Genomic DNA, 6,000 nt, shown 5'->3' with positions numbered 1-6,000 from the left:
ATATTATATATATTTTAATATTTATATTATATATAATTTATAATAATTTTATATTTTTATATATATTTTTGTTTTCCCTTTCCATAGCCAGGGTTGAACCATTATGTGACATTCTTTTTTTTTCATTTTTTCAAGTTTAAAGTTTTTTTTTCAAAATTGTTTCTTAAATTTTTCCTATGTATATATAGATGTGTGTGTGTGTGTGTGTGTTGGCGTATTGTGGTGTATGTGTGTGTGTGTGTATATGTATATTATATGTATATTATCCCTGGGGATAGGGGTAAAAAGAATACTTCCCACGTATTCCTCGCGTGTCGTAGAAAGCGATAGAGGGGACGGGGGGGGGGGCCCGGAAATCCTCCCCTCCTTGTATTAACTTTCTAAATGGGAAACAGAAGAAGGAGTCACGCGGGGAGTTGATCATCCTCCTCGAAGGCTCAGAGTGGGGTGCCTAAATGTGTGTGGATGTAACCAAGATGTGAAAAAAGGAGAGATAGGTAGTATGTTTGAGGAAAGGAACCTGGATGTTTTGGCTCTGAGTGAAACGAAGCTCAAGGGTAAAGGGGAAGAGTGGTTTGGAAATGTCTGGGGAGTGAAGTCAGGGGTTAGTGAGAGGACAAGAGCAAGGGAAGGAGTAGCAATACTCCTGAAACAGGAGTTGTGGGAGTATGTGATAGAATGTAAGAAAGTAAATTCTCGATTAATATGGGTAAAATTGAAAGTTGATGGAGAGAGGTGGGTGATTATTGGTGCATATGCACCTGGGCATGAGAAGAAAGATCATGAGAGGCAAGTGTTTTGGGAGCAGCTGAATGAGTGTGTTAGCGGTTTTGATGCACGAGACCGGGTTATAGTGATGGGTGATTTGAATGCAAAGGTGAGTAATGTGGCAGTTGAGGGAATAATTGGTATGCATGGGGTGTTCAGTGTTGTAAATGGAAATGGTGAAGAGCTTGTAGATTTATGTGCTGAAAAAGGACTGATGATTGGGAATACCTGGTTTAAAAAGCGAGATATACATAAGTATACTTATGTAAGTAGGAGAGATGGCCAGAGAGCGTTATTGGATTACGTGTTAATTGACAGGCGTGCGAAAGAGAGACTTTTGGATGTTAATGTGCTGAGAGGTGCAACTGGAGGGATGTCTGATCATTATCTTGTGGAGGCTAAGGTGAAGATTAGTATGGGTTTTCAGAAAAGAGGAGTGAATGTTGGGGTGAAGAAGGTGGTGAGAGTAAGTGAGCTTGGGAAGGAGACCTGTGTGGGGAAGTACCAGGAGAGACTGTGTACAGAATGGAAAAAGGTGAGAACAATGGAAGTAAGGGGAGTGGGGGAGGAATGGGATGTATTTAGGGAATCAGTGATGGATTGCGCAAAAGATGCTTGTGGCATGAGAAGAGTGGGAGGTGGGCTGTTTAGAAAGGGTAGTGAGTGGTGGGATGAAGAAGTAAGAGTATTAGTGAAAGAGAAGAGAGAGGCATTTGGACGATTTTTGCAGGGAAAAAATGCAATTGAGTGGGAGAAGTATAAAAGAAAGAGACAGGAGGTCAAGAGAAAGGTGCAAGAGGTGAAAAAAAGGGCAAATGAGAGTTGGGGTGAGAGACTATCAGTAAATTTTAGGGAGAATAAAAAGATGTTCTGGAAGGAGGTAAATAGGGTGCGTAAGACAAGGGAGCAAATGGGAACTTCAGTGAAGGGCGTAAATGGGGAGGTGATAACAAGTAGTGGTGATGTGAGAAGGAGATGGAATGAGTATTTTGAAGGTTTGTTGAATGTGTCTGATGACAGAGTGGCAGATATAGGGTGTTTTGGTCGAGGTGGTGTGCAAAGTGAGAGGGTTAGGGAAAATGATTTGGTAAACAGAGAAGAGGTAGTAAAAGCTTTGCGGAAGATGAAAGCCGGCAAGGCAGCAGGTTTGGATGGTATTGCAGTGGAATTTATTAAAAAAGGGGGTGACTGTATTGTTGACTGGTTGGTAAGGTTATTTAATGTATGTATGACTCATGGTGAGGTGCCTGAGGATTGGCGGAATGCGTGCATAGTGCCATTGTACAAAGGCAAAGGGGATAAGAGTGAGTGCTCAAATTACAGAGGTATAAGTTTGTTGAGTATTCCTGGTAAATTATATGGGAGGGTATTGATTGAGAGGGTGAAGGCATGTACAGAGCATCAGATTGGGGAAGAGCAGTGCGGTTTCAGAAGTGGTAGAGGATGTGTGGATCAGGTGTTTGCTTTGAAGAATGTATGTGAGAAATACTTAGAAAAGCAAATGGATTTGTATGTAGCATTTATGGATCTGGAGAAGGCATATGATAGAGTTGATAGAGATGCTCTGTGGAAGGTATTAAGAATATATGGTGTGGGAGGCAAGTTGTTAGAAGCAGTGAAAAGTTTTTATCGAGGATGTAAGGCATGTGTACGTGTAGGAAGAGAGGAAAGTGATTGGTTCTCAGTGAATGTAGGTTTGCGGCAGGGGTGTGTGATGTCTCCATGGTTGTTTAATTTGTTTATGGATGGGGTTGTTAGGGAGGTAAATGCAAGAGTCCTGGAAAGAGGGGCAAGTATGAAGTCTGTTGGGGATGAGAGAGCTTGGGAAGTGAGTCAGTTGTTGTTCGCTGATGATACAGCGCTGGTGGCTGATTCATGTGAGAAACTGCAGAAGCTGGTGACTGAGTTTGGTAAAGTGTGTGGAAGAAGAAAGTTAAGAGTAAATGTGAATAAGAGCAAGGTTATTAGGTACAGTAGGGTTGAGGGTCAAGTCAATTGGGAGGTGAGTTTGAATGGAGAAAAACTGGAGGAAGTGAAGTGTTTTAGATATCTGGGAGTGGATCTGTCAGCGGATGGAACCATGGAAGCGGAAGTGGATCATAGGGTGGGGGAGGGGGCGAAAATTTTGGGAGCCTTGAAAAATGTGTGGAAGTCGAGAACATTATCTCGGAAAGCAAAAATGGGTATGTTTGAAGGAATAGTGGTTCCAACAATGTTGTATGGTTGCGAGGCGTGGGCTATGGATAGAGTTGTGCGCAGGAGGATGGATGTGCTGGAAATGAGATGTTTGAGGACAATGTGTGGTGTGAGGTGGTTTGATCGAGTAAGTAACGTAAGGGTAAGAGAGATGTGTGGAAATAAAAAGAGCGTGGTTGAGAGAGCAGAAGAGGGTGTTTTGAAATGGTTTGGGCACATGGAGAGAATGAGTGAGGAAAGATTGACCAAGAGGATATATGTGTCGGAGGTGGAGGGAACGAGGAGAAGAGGGAGACCAAATTGGAGGTGGAAAGATGGAGTGAAAAAGATTTTGTGTGATCGGGGCCTGAACATGCAGGAGGGTGAAAGGAGGGCAAGGAATAGAGTGAATTGGAGCGATGTGGTATACAGGGGTTGACGTGCTGTCAGTGGATTGAATCAAGGCATGTGAAGCGTCTGGGGTAAACCATGGAAAGCTGTGTAGGTATGTATATTTGCGTGTGTGGACGTGTGTATGTACATGTGTAGGGGGGGGGGGAGGGTTGGGCCATTTTTTTTCGTCTGTTTCCTTGCGTACCTCGAAAAACGGGGGAAAAGAAGCGACAAAGTATAAAAAAAAAAAAAAAAAAAAAAAAAAAAAAAATATATATATATATCCTCCGTATGTTTATTTTTCGATACTGGGGAAAAACAAAAAAAAAAGGGGACCCAAAAAAGTAAATTTGGTCAAGAATCTCTTTTTTCTTAACGCTGCCTCGCAAGATTTTTTTTTAAATTCAATGAAGAAACAGACTATTTTTCTATTGTTGTTTGCTCAGTGTAGAGCGTGAGTCTCAACACTAAGGTCGTGGTTGGGGGGCCCCCACAAAGACATAATTTTTGTCTTTATCTTTTTTAAATTTTTTCCGCATCCATGTGTGCAAAATTTTAGTATGTTGTCCAAACCCTTTATAGTGAAGTTTTCAAATAATTGAGGTTTTCGACCTTATCTGAAAGGGTAGGTCCACCAAGACGCCCCCTTGAAATCTTCCAGAAGCTTCTGGCGATCCCCTCCAACTGCTGGCACATCAGAGTTAAATTGGCCGGACATCGGTTGGACGATTAATTTTGCTTCCGGTAGTTAGCAGGGTTTATAATGGGGCTTGACCTCCCTACAGGTCAGCTTGTTCCAGTCTTTGCTTAGTTCCAAATCTAGTGTTTGTTCCAGTCTGTTACTTAGTTCCAGTCTCTTTTTGTTCCAGTTTTTGTCGAACGACAAATTAAAAAAGTAAACCCATTTTCTTTGGAAAAAAAGGAGGAAACACGCAGCACATGGAGATTTACCCTGTGGTATTTTGCCGGGTAGTCGGCAATGGTCGGGTAAACATATTTTGCGTTTGGTTTAATCTCGTACTCATTTTTATTCTATGTCACAAAAATGTTCTTGGGGGCGAGCTCAGTGGTAGAGCACTGCTGCTTTCGAGAGGGCTCGGGTTCAAACCCGGCGCTTTTTCCAATTTTGTTTTTGGAAATTCATTGTTTTCGTGGTATATATATATATATTAATATTTTTTCTATATATATATTTTATATATTTAATTATATCGTCCGATCAGGGAGTAAGCAAGTTGGGTCTGGTCAGTACTTGGGGGTGACCGTTTGGGAACACGATGCCGTTTCCCTGGGGTTTTGGGAGAAGTATTCTTGCCACGTTTCCCCGCGTGGCTACAGGGCGACTAAAAGGTAGGGGGCAGAAGGCCGGAAATCCTTTACTTATTTTCAATTTCAAAAAACGGAACAGAGAAAATATAAAAGATATTGTAAAGATGTAACTAATATAAGATATAGATGAATGGAGTACGGATGTAGTGAAACAAGGAGTAATGAAGATTAAGGTGCCATAAAAAATTATTCTGTAGTAAAGATAAATATATATTTTTTAGTTTTTTTTTTTTTTTTTTTTTTTATTAAACATCAGAAGTTTGATAATGATGGAGTGTGGAAGATGAGGGCTTAGTTAGGGAATAGTGACATTTCCCTTTACAATGATTAAGGGGATAACACAATGAGGAAACACAAACTTTACAAAGCTTCGAAAAAAGTCAAAACTTTGAATAAGTTCGGTAAACAGAAGGATGTGTTGGGTGAGAGTGTAGGGAGGAAGGGAGTATAGGGATGATAAGGTATTGTCAAGAAGGTTGTGGTGAAGTTTCGAATGTAGTGAAGGGACGAATGTAGTAGAGATAAGGGTTAACAAGGGGAAGGGTTTTATTCAAAATGATTATTTAGTGAGTTAAGAAATTTTAGTGAACATCAGGGGGTACAATGATGATGGTTGGTAGAAGTAACTGTGTAGTGAAGAAGAGGGTATGGGTGAAGTATAATTTTTTTTTAATGGATCATGCATTACAAAGTTTGTGTCTTTTCCACACAACTGTTACACGTCTCGGATAAAGTTTATATCAAAATATATATGATTTTATAATATTTTGTCAATTGTCCTCCTGCCCAACAATACCTAAGGTTTACGTTTTCAAAGTTTATTGCTTGTAAGTGATCAAGCATTACAAAGGTTTGTGTCCATTGCCAAGGTGATCCTGATCCCGGGTAAGGTACTTGACAATTTTGTTTCCTTACCCTTCTAGTTATAAATTTGCTTCATTCTGGCTTGATCCTTGAAAGTTAGTGAATTTAGGGGTTGGAATTGTCTTTATTCTTATCATATAATCAGTCAGTTGAGGCGCAGAACAGGGTTTTATCCTGGTCACTCCACTCTGTCACATACTATTATTCAGAAGGTGTTACCGGACTAACCCGTAAGGTTCGTTACAACCAGGGAAATTTGATAAGTAACTTGGGGGGAAGGCTGTTATGCGCCCAGGGAAGGGAAGAAATAGCACAGCTCTTTCGATAACCTTTTCGCTTCATAGATATGTGCCATCATCCCCGGCTCCGGTGTGGAGTGAAGCAGCCACAAAGTGTGGAGGCGCCATCAAAGGTGTGCTGGTGATGTGTGGTAATAATAATACGAGGTGTTGGTTGTGCCATCAGAGGTGT

This window comes from Panulirus ornatus, chromosome 58 (assembly GCF_036320965.1).
Source record: "Panulirus ornatus isolate Po-2019 chromosome 58, ASM3632096v1, whole genome shotgun sequence".
Lineage (NCBI taxonomy): Eukaryota > Metazoa > Arthropoda > Malacostraca > Decapoda > Palinuridae > Panulirus > Panulirus ornatus.
Note: the sequence above shows the minus strand (reverse complement) of the source record.